Genomic DNA, 11,522 nt, shown 5'->3' with positions numbered 1-11,522 from the left:
ATCTTTCCATTACACTTTTCCTTATAGCTCACTTGCTATCCTTGACCTTGAACCTTCTGATCTTCCTGATGGATTTTAGGCCCAATACCTCCCCTCCCAGCAGTTGTTAAAGATCATGGTGTTAAGAAGATAAGATTGTTGAAGGTTGTTTTCTACACAGGGAAATCTTCCCATGTACATTGTGATCAGAGATTTCTATTGGGCTGGCTGAACACCAGTGAGGTTGATTTTTCTTCAAATAATTCCATCCCTTCTATTCTCAAGAAGTAGTGATACACACCTGTAATCCCAGCAACTCGGGAGGCTGAAACAGAAGAATCTCAAGTTCAAGATCAGCCTCAGCAATTTATCAAGGCTCTAAGCAATTTAGCAAGATCCTGTCTCAAAATAAAAAATAAATAAATAAAATGAAAAGGACGGGGGTTGTAGCTGAGTGGTTAAATACCCCTGAGTTCAATTCCCAGTACCAAAAATAAATAAAGAAAGAAATGAAAAAATAAAAAACAATAAGTAGTCCGATTCCTCAACATACAGTAGTACTGCATAGTTTCCAGGAGTAGTTGCTTTTGTGTACTTAAACAAAATTGAAGTCAGGAATAATCTGGTGTTTAAAACCTCAAGGAATTCATTCTTCCCCCTTCCCCCTTCAGTCTTTTTCTTTTTCTAGAGGGAGGGCTGATCTGGGGCTTCTATTCTGCAAACTGTACAATCACATGATTGTAAAACAGTTACCAACCAACAATTCCATGAGTGTTGCAAGTTCACTGAGGCAGAGAGGAGGAGACTTGGACATGTACCTCATTGCCCAGGGCATAGTAGATGCTCAGCAAATATCTGCTAGTGCTTACTCAGTCTCAGGATAGCTACCCGTGAAAGGGGGAAAAAGGAATCCACACCCAACACAAACATACTGAGTCAGTCCTTTTAAAATTTGTAAAGTTTTTCAGTTCTAATGTTAGGTGTCAATATCTTACACATATGTCAAAACTATTGAAAACCAAGAATATATTTTACTTGCTTCTGCCAAGTTTTTCTTAATTTAGAGGCCCCAGCCAACAATAGGGTATTTTAGTAATGACTGAGTGTTATTGGCAGTTTTTATATATGTCAAAAACCCTTAGAATATTACAAAAAGAAAGTTGAAGCCAGGATATCTTAGAAATGCAAAAGGCTGATTGAATTAAGAAGCAAGCTGTTTCACTAAAAGAAACAAATTCTCTTTGGAGCTGTTACCTGTAGAAAAATCCCATATTCAAGTCCAGAGCATAACCAAGTGCATCTTGATTTGTTAGCCATTTATTTATCTTTGGGAGTAATAATAGAAACCACGTATGGGCTGGGCTCTAATCCCACTGCTTGCTTTGTAGGATGTCCAGATGGCCTCGGTTTAGCCTTTGCCTACATTTCCTGCTGATCCTTGAGAAGGGAAATGGGCCTCCGCCTGTACAAATAAAATCAGACACCATCCCTACTTCTGTTTCATTATGTAGGGCATAGAGTACTTTTTTTGTGGGGGGGAGGTACTGGGGACTGAACTCGGGGATGCTCTATCTACTTCTGAATCACATTCCAGCCTTTTTTTTTTTTTTTTTTTTTTTGAGACAGGATCTTGCTAAATTATCCAGGTCGTGCTCAAACTTGTGATTCTCCTGCCTCAGCACCCCTCAAGTTGCTGGGATTACAGGTATAGGCCACCACACAGGGCTGGTAGATGGCATTTTACAGATGCCACAGTATCACTTTGTGTAGCAAACAGAAGAGCATGTCCAGAGTGAGTGGGAAGCCACATTCTTCCTCCCACTGGATGTTCTTCCTGTGACTGCCCAGGGGAAGCTGCCAGAATCCAGGCAGAAGCCAGAAATGAGCTTGCCTCCTTGTGTTGGAAAGGCACATGCAGAATCCATAAAAGTGTTCCGTAGGGGTATTTCTTGCTCACTCTCTCTGTCTCTCTCTTTTTGTGCTGGTGATTGAACTCAGGCCCTGTAGCACTGAGCCAAACCCTCAGCCTTTTTTTACATTTTATTTTGAGATAGGGTCTCACTAAATTGCCAAGACTGGTCTTGAATTTGCAGTCCTCCTTCCTCAGTGTCTGAATTGCTGGGATTACAGGTGTGCACCATGACACCTGGCTGCCTGATGGTATTTATTGAATTTTTCTTACACTGAGGGGTGAAAAGAGAGAGTATTTGCCATCTTTTCTGACTGTGGACACCCACATATATAAACATGAGCCAGTACTATAGAAGTTGAAAAACAAATTCCCTTTTTAGTTCAAAATGTTTTCTCTATTGTACACTTTAAAGTGGTTTTATGTCTATTTTACCACAATTTTTAAAATTTGTATGTGGCACTGAGAATCGAACCCAGTGCCTCACACATGTGAGGCAAGTGTTCTACCCCTGAACCACTCACTACCCCAGCCCAACCACAATTTAAAAAAAAAATTTTTTCCTGCTATTTTATCACCTCTTTATTTTTTTTCACTTGAAAGGTGAATTCTTAAAAGATCTTGTTCTTGCGGGGTGTGGTGGCACACACCTGTAATTCCAGTGATTCAGGGAGGCTGAGGCAAGGGGACCACAAGTTTGAGGCCATCCTCAGCAACTTTGTGACATGCTGTGTTAAAGTGAAAAATAAAAAGGGGCCTGGGAATGTAGCTTGGTGGTAAGACTCCCTGGGCTCAATCCCCAGTCCAAAAAAAAAAAAAAAGAGCTCGTTATTTAAGATAACCCTCAGTGGCTGGAGACGTAGCTCAGTGGTAGAGCGCTTGCTTGCCTGGCATGTATGATGCCCTGGGTTTGATCTGCCAAAAAAAAAAAAAAAAAGAGGATGACCTTCAGGTGGATTGACAATATCAAACTTTGCACGTTTACTCATTTTCTCTTTGTTTTTAAATGAAAATATTAGGGGCAGTAATTCCATTATATGAAAACATACTCAAATCAACATTTGTGCATGCATGTTCATAATAGCCAGATAATAGAAACAACCCAAATGTCCATCAGCTGATGGATAAATAAAATGTGGTGGATCCTCATGATGGAATTGTATTTGTTCATAAAAAGAAATGAAGTTCTGATTTGTGCTGTAACATGAATAAACCTTGCAAACATTATACTAACTAAAAAAAAGCAGTCACCAAAAGTCACATACAAGATGTGGCCATTTATATGAAATATCCAAAATAGATAAATCTATTGAAACAAAAATGAGGTTGGTGGTTTCCTAGGCTGAGGACAGGGAGGAAACAAGGGGATTGTGGGTGAAGGCTAAAGGGTGTGGGGTTTCTTTGGGGGATAATGAGGATGTTCTAACATGGATCATGGAGATGGTTGCTCAAGTTTGTGAGTACCTAAAAGTTGTGCTCTAGGGATGCATTGTATGATACATGAGCTTTGGTGCATTCCCACAAATCACTATCCTGGGAAGGACCAGGTTGGATTTTTAACCCTATTGTCTTTCCAGGGTGCGGAATACCACATTGTTATCCTCCCCCTGTGAGTGGGACTGGCACCCAGGCTCCAGCTCAAGGCACAAGTATTCTACGAAGCACAGACTCCTGCTGGCCAGCAGCCTGCTTTCCCAGGTATTTATGTATTTGTCTCTCAGCAACCTAGTTACTGGGTCTTCTCTACCAAATGTTTGATGTAAAGTACTTCATATCCTAGATGTAGTCCAGATTAGCATTTTCTATATTGCTGATATATAGATTTTCATAGAAACCTTAATGATAATGTCCTATTTATTTATATTTTTTTAAACTTTTTTTAGTTGTAGATGGACACAATGCCTGTGTTTTATTTATTTTTATGCAGCGCTGAGGCTCTAACCCAGGGCTTCACACATGTGAGGGAAGCACTCTACCACTGAGCCACAACCCCAGCCCCTGTGTCCTATTTATTAACAGACAGAAATATCTTTTTTTTTCCTTTTTGTACTGGGAATTGAACCCAGAAACACTTAACCACTGAGTCACATCCCTGGCCCCCTTTGTTTTTTTCTTTTCTTTTCTTTTTTTTTTTTTTTTTCGAGACAGGGTCTCACTAAGTTGCTTAGGGCCTTGCTAAGTTGCTGTGGCTGGCTTTGAACTTGCTCAGCCTCCCGAGTTGCTGGGATTATAGGTGTGTACCACCATGCCCAGTGAACAAACAGAAATATCTTACCTGCATTTATGTCTGAATTGATAAACTTTGCCAAGGGATGTGTGTGTGTGTGTGTGTGTGTGTGTGTGAATGTGTTTTCCTGGCTAAAGCCTGTTAAGTACAACTCTTTTTTTTTTTTTTTTGTGGTGCTGGGGATCGAACCCAGGGCCTTGTGCTTGCAAGGCAAGCACTCTACCGACTGAGCTATCTCCCCAGTCCTGAGCTATCTCCCCAGCCCAAGTACAACTCTTGGGGTTCGTAATAAATGCCTCTTGCCCAGGGTAGTAGTGCACACTTTTAATCCCACCTATTTGGGAAACTGAGGCAGGAGGATCCCAAGTTTGAGACCAGCCTGGGCAATATAGTAAGACTCTGTCTCAAAAACAAAAATGAAGGCCTGGGAATGTAGCTCAGTAGAAGAACCCAGTATGCATGAGGTCCTGGGTTCAATCCCTACTATTGCAAATTCAAAAATAAAACAGAATAAATGCCTAGATGGTAGAATTGGCATTTGGTGTTCGTGTTGTCTGGGGTTGGAGGTCATTTTGGTAGGTCACTTGTTTTCATTGTCATTAAGGCAGTAAAGTTCTATAATAATGTAAGCACTTTGCTAAAGATATAAAAGACAGTCAACACATTGGCTTCCAAAGATTAATTATGTATAAGCTTTTAGTGAAAGAGCTAGGAGTGAGTATTATCTATTTAGGGATTCAATTTTAAGTATGAATTACATAAGATTTACAAGGTATTAAATTTTGTTTTGACAGATGCTGGGTTGTATTTGTTCTTAGTTAGACTTTAACCTCTGATTATAGGTCAGTTCATGGCTGCCTGGAATGGGGTTGGAATTTTTGTCCTGTGCTTGGTTTATAATTCCTATCTGTTTAAGCTGGCAGCTCTGCCTGGGTGGCTCCTAGACACATGTGAGAACTGGATTTTAGTGGTGTGTGAACTGCACAATCCAGAACAGCAGATAGCGGTTCAAATTCCAGTGCATCTGCCTTCTAACATGTGATATTGGGCACAGGTCTTAGTGTTTCTGAGCCTCAGATTAGTAGGCATGTCAACATGAAGCTAAATGAATTAATGAATAACAAGGTCTTTCTCGAGTCTCTTTGTCTAAATGGGGACAAGTGAGTAGGGAAGTCTTTCCTGTGTGGAGATATTCTCTATGGTGTTTTTAAAGGTTCCAAATGTGGGACTACAGATGTTATCCCAGACTCCAGAAGTGATTTTCCTGAGATTAGATTTCTAGGTGGGATCTGTTGATTAAATCAGATATATTGGAAGGACAGTACGGAATGTGAAAGAGTATATCTCAGTCCTTTTGGTCTGCTATAACAAAATACCTTAGACTAGGTAACTTAAAAACAACAGAACTCTCTTTTTTCTTTGTCTTCTGCAGTGCTGTGCCCAGGGTCTCAGGTCTTCTAGACAAATACTGTAGATCCATATCCCCAGTGTGTACCCCAACCCCAACTGCCCTCAAACTTTCTTTCTTAACATTTCTGGAGGTTGGGAAGGCCAAGATCAATGTACCGGCTAACTCAGTGTCTGCTGAGGGCCTGCTTCTTCATACATGCCGTCTTCTGTGTTCTCATGCAGCAGAAGGGGCTAGATAGCTCTCTGCAGCCTCTTTTTTAAGGTGCTAATCCCATTCACCAGGGCAGAGACCTGTTAACCTAATCACCTCCCAAAGGCCCTACCTCCTAGTGCTATCACATTGGTGGGTAGGTTTCACTGTATGAGTTTTGAGGGGACATAAGTGGACCATCCTGGAGGGATTGGAGCTGGCATTTATTTGTTGAAAGGACGGCTCCTTCTGACTCAAGCAAGACCCACCTGATAAAATACCTGCTTTGTGATTCCCTGTACCTGTCCTACTGCCTTTCCAACATAGGTTTGGTTTCCCAAGCCTACTCCAGAGCTCCTTCCTGTGTAAACACTTAGGCTGAGCATCTGGGATGGATTAGCCTTAGGCAAGCTCTGGTGGTGAGAATCTTTTCCAGGGCATCCCACATCATTCTAGTTTTAGATCCAGGAAGCATTCATTAAGAGCCTTTTGTTTGCCAGGTGCTGTATAAGGTGCTTTCTCCTGAAACAGGAAGTTACTATCAACTCCCTTTTGCAGGTAAAGAAACCGAGATTCACAAGATTTAAATGATTTCCCCAAGGGTGCATAGCCCTTGACTCCCAGGTTCAGTGAGATTTCTATAGTCACAAGATTTTATACTAACTCTGCTGAGTATGAAGACTTAATTCCTAAATTCAGGCTAGTAAACAGGTTTTTCTTAAAGGTCGGCTCTGATCAGTTGAGGTGGCTACCTCAAGTTAGGGATTTCTGGGTGCTGCCTGAGCTTGTCGAGCATGTTGTGATCCATTAGCAATGTCTGGTATGAGGGTGTCTATAGAGTCTACTCTAGACCTGAGGAATGATCATCAGCCTCTGGTCATTCTGTCCTCCTTGACCATTTTGGAATCTCTTCTGATGAGCGCTAGTTGCCTGGGGTTTGTTTCTTGCTAGTTTTACAAGCTTTGATGATCACTTTTCTGAGTTGGCAACATCACCTTGGCCTCTGCTTTTAGGAAAGATGCTAAGGGTCCAGGGCAAAGCCTCACTTCCTAGACATGGAATCTCATTGTTTAGATACTTTAGAAGTTATTGCTGAGTCGTCTCATCATAAGGGCTTAGAAAAGTGACTTGAAAGTGAAAGCTTGAGTCAGGTGCAATGGTGCATGCCTGGAAACCCAAATACTCTGAGGCCAAGGCAGGAGGAGCTCAAGTTCCAGGCACACCTGGGCAACTTAGTGAGACCCTGTCTCAAATAAAAGATAAAACAGGGTGGGGAAGTGGCTCAGTGGTAGAGGACCTTTCCCTAAGGGCTCCTCAGTCTGTAGGAAGTCTCAGGGAGGTCACAGCAAGCAGCTACACCTGCTCATTTTGAATTACGCACCCTCAGCAATGGTTCTCAAACTTTGCCCACTTCAGACATCAGCTGGAGGTCTTGTAAAAACAAAAGTCTTGGGCTCCACCCCCAAGAATTTCTGCTTCAGGCCGTGTGAGTGAGACCCCAGGAATTGACATTTTTAATAAGTTCTCAAACAGGCCTAACCTTGGGGTTTCCATACCATACTTGAGAACCCCAGACCTGGAGTATACCTTAAATGGGGGTTTTAGAGAATGGGTTTGTTTGTAGATGGTGTGCTTATGTGTGTTTTGTGACCAGTTCCCCCACCTGTGGCTAAGAGGTTCTTTCCTCAAGTATTTAAGGAGTATCTCACACAGCACTGCCTCTGGGACATTTAGAGGAATCTAAAAGCTCATCCCTGGGGGACTTGGGAGTCTGGTTTGGATTAGTAATGGCACTGCTGAGAGAAAAGGACTGCACTGGTGTTGTTCCAGTAACTATGACAGAGGCCTGAAGCAGCGACTCAGTCAGGGCTGTCTCCTGGGGGAGAAAATGTCTGAGAGGAAACCTGAGGATGAAAAATTGTTGTGCAAAGAGGGGAAAAGAAACTAAAGAAGAAGTGACTATACATCGCAGGACCTGGAGATGCTGCCCCAGGCTAGAAGAAAGGTTTCTGATCGTCCTGAGAATGTCATTGTGATGAAATGAAGCGACAACCTATAATAATAATGACAACATTGGGGTACATCTTGTGTGGTCGTGTTACCTATGGGATCGGCTTTACCACTTATGCTCCGCAAGTACTCGGGAGTCACGTAGTCAGGAAAATAAGTTTTTTCAAAGTCAGTGTTGAGGAAGAAAGAGAACTTTTTGTCTCAAATCTCCATCTTTGGGGGCTCAGGTGCATGGGAAGTTTTTATAAGAGAAGAGGAGGCAAAGTGGGACATATGTGTGTGCAGATTTAGTTAGAGAACATCTTAGGTTTAATTTCTTCAGTGTCTATTGGAGCATGAGGAAGTATTAAAATTATGAGGTAGTTAAGCTCTGGTTCAGTTGGAATTGTGCTAAATACTCTACATGCGTTGTCTCATTTAATTCTCATACCGTCCTATGAGGTGTGGGTCTAGCTATAATCCCCACTGTGATTTTTTCTGTAGTGCTGGGAAGTGATCTCAGGGCCTTGCACATGCAAAGCAGGCACACTACTACTGAGCTGTATTACCAGCTCTGGAATCCCCATTTGCTACAGCCACTGGAGTAGCAAAGCACTGGATGACTTAAACAACAGGAATTCACTGTCTGACAATTTGGGAGACTAGATGTTCAAAATCAGTGTGTCGGCAGGGTTAGTTCCCTGTGAGTGCTGTGAGAGAAAGATCTGTTCCAGGGCTTTCTTGCTGGCTTATGGATGGCTGTCTTCTCTCTCTGTCTCTTTACATTATTTTCCCTGCATGTGTGGCTCTGTGTTGAAAATTATTCTGTCATTTTGGTTTAGGGCCCACTTTAAAGACTTCACTCTAGCTTAATTACCTCTGTAACTACCCTGTCTCCAAATAAGGTCACATTCTGAGGTGTTGGTGTATGGTGGGGAGGGGGCAGGCAGGCATTCAAAATGTGAATTTTGAGGGGGCAGTTCAACTCATTTCACTCATATATGGAAGTTCAGACAGTGTAGGTTACCTGCCCACATCACACAACCATACAAACTTGCCATTTTTGTGGTTCAAAATGGATAGTGGGCAAAGTCCTCAGATTCAACCTAAGAAGTAGCAGAACTGGAGCTTGTTAAAACCCCTATCTGTCTGTCTCCAGTAGCTATGATCTTTCACCTAGTGCTCCATTGGCTTCTAGAATTTTCTTTATTTCTGCCACATTTCTTTTTGGTTCCCCAGTGTTGTGGAATTCAGGGTTTCAGGCTGCTCGTCCGGTAGCTTTGGGCTCTTGAGTTTCTGGATAAGATACTTTATTTGTGGTGCTGAGGATGGAAGTCTGGGTCCTGTGCGTGCTAGGCAAGTGATCTGAGCTGCATCCCCAGCCCATGAAGGACTCTGATAATTCAGATGCCTTTCTTATCTGCTCTAAGGGAACTGTTGGGAAATTACTAGAGTACACGAAGCACGTAAGATTCATAAATGAAAGGAGCTGTGTTTTTCCAGATGATGATGATGATGCTCTTTTTGATGTTTTTAAATACAGGATACCTGTAAACACATTGGTTATTTGAGTACAGCAGTCTTGCTCTTAATTTCCTTCCCAAACCAGCCTATTTGTTAATGTGTTAGCTCTTAAATGTGTATTTACTTGATTTTTTTTTGTGCATTTACTTGGAATTGTTTCTGCATTCAGGGATTTAAGCGAATTAACAATTACCCAGCCAATGAGATTTCATACAAGTAGTTCTATCAATACCCACACAGTAATATCAATATCTTAGAGCAGCATTCCAAATACTCATCTAAAAGGGTTTGTCATTTTAGAAATTCAAGCAAACTTTTATTAAAATAGTTAGTATACCATGTAAGTAGGAGAAAAATAAAAATATGAAGGCTTATTTATTTATTCTTACTAGGAGTAAGTAACTTTCTAATGCTTTAGTCAGAGTTGAATATGTTTTGCAAACAAAAATTAGAGTTCAGACTTCATTCATGAAATCAAGACAGAGTGTTGGCCTTCCCGCCTATCCCTGGAAATCTGCGATGTCTGGACTTCTTAAATATAGCACACGTAGATGAGTAATACTCAAGAGGATATGAAACACAAATTTACTTGTAGTCCTCTGTATTTAAAAGGATTCAGAACCTAAGCATTAAAAGATGACCCAGAGCCCCACCTCTCTTCACAGCCCAAATTTCTTAAAAGGATTCTCTGTGCTTCTTATCCCTTTTCCTTTCAATTTCCTTCTTTGCAACACGTTCTTCAACCCTTGTGCTGCTACTGAGAGGTCCTGTAGCTGATTTCAGGTACCCTATGAGCCAGGCAAGGCACTGCCTGGGGAAATGTAGATGCAGACTTCCCTTAGGGAGAGCTGCAGATGAATGGGGATGTGTGGTCCTGTTGGTGTGTATGGTTGCCTGAGTTGTGTCCTGCTACTATGGCTGTGTGGGAAAGCCTAGAGAAGCTTATTTTATGATTCCCACTTAACCTGATGAAATTGAGATTAAACATTTGCATCTAACTTCTAGCTGAGGGGGAGGTCATCACTGAGGAGTCCTGATTTTATTATTTTACTTACATGAATTGAGTGGTTGGTGACAGCCCAAATTTGAATTTATTTAGAGGTAATCTGATTGTGTAATGAGTTCAGAAAAGACCCTGGAAAGGATTCTTTCCTATACCTAATCATGATTATTTGGTATTTTAAAAAAATTATCATTTAAAAAAAAAAAAAACCACAATTATTTGATTATAAATTATTGCTACTTAATATTGAAATATAATTATTGATATTAACAAACCAAAGTAATTGCACATATGTAAAATTAATTTTGCTGGGCATAGTGCATGTGCCTGTAATCAGCTATTTAGGAAGCTAAGGCAGGAGGATTGCAAGTTAAAGGTTAGCCTGGGCAATTTCGTGAGATCTTGTCTCAAAATAAAATTTAGAAAAGGGCTGGGGATGTAGCTCAATGTTGCCTATCTTGTGTGAGGACCTGGGTTCAATCCCCAGTACTGTAAAAAAAAAATATGTATATATAGATATATATACATATACATATACATATACATATATATGTATAGATTTATGCACATACATATACACATATAAATATATGTATGTGTGCACACCACACGCACACACGTTTTTTGCACTGGGGATTTAACCCAGATGTACTTTACCATTGAGCTGCATCTCTAGCCCTTTTTTTTGAGACAGGGTCTTGCTAACTTGCTTAGGGCCTTGCAAAGTTGCTGAGACTGGTCTCGAACTTGTGAGTCTCCTGCCTTAATCTACTGAGCTGCTGGGATTACAGGAGTGTACTACTGTTCCCTGCTTGCTTTGGATCTTAAATCTGGTTACTAAGATATTTAACTTTGTTAACATACTTTCAAAGAAGCTTCTGATGGTTTTTGTTCAGCCAAATAATTATGGCAAGAAAGAGGAATGCTTTCCCAAGACTTAGAACTAGACTCTTAAGATTTAGCAACTGGAAGCCAGGCATGGTAGCACACACCTGTAATTCCAGCAGCTCAGGCAGGAGGATCTCAAGTTCAAAGCCTGCCTCAGCAATTTAGCGGGGACCTAAGGAACTATCTCTAAATAAAATATATAAAAGGGCTGGGGAGTGGCTCAGTGGTTAAGCCCCTCTGGGTTCAAAATAAAAGGAAAGTTTTAGCAACTGGAGAATGGTTCCAGTGAGATCAGGAAGAGAAAAGGTATGTAAAATAGTGTCATTGAGAATAATAGCTAGGATTGGTTTGGAAAAAAATAATAGAAAAATACTGTCTATGATTTAGTGTTTAGAATGTAAGT

The 11,522-nt window shown here is 41.1% G+C and overlaps 1 protein-coding gene across 2 annotated transcripts in view; it reads left to right on the top strand.

Moving 5' to 3' along the window:
• The first annotated feature begins 3,465 nt into the window (after positions 1 to 3,465).
• The window catches only part of TJP2 (tight junction protein 2), a 114,396-nt gene continuing 106,339 nt past the window's right edge, over positions 3,466 to 11,522 (top strand). For both annotated transcript variants that reach the window (XM_079112026.1, XM_079112025.1), the window contains exon 1: positions 3,466 to 3,586. The gene's annotated coding sequence lies outside the window, so the exon portion shown is untranslated. The remainder of the gene's footprint in view (positions 3,587 to 11,522) is intronic.

Source organism: Sciurus vulgaris (assembly GCF_902686455.1).
Source record: "Sciurus vulgaris genome assembly, chromosome: 15".
In the NCBI taxonomy this organism is placed as follows: Eukaryota; Metazoa; Chordata; class Mammalia; order Rodentia; family Sciuridae; genus Sciurus; species Sciurus vulgaris.
This window is presented reverse-complemented; position numbering and strand designations above follow the sequence as displayed.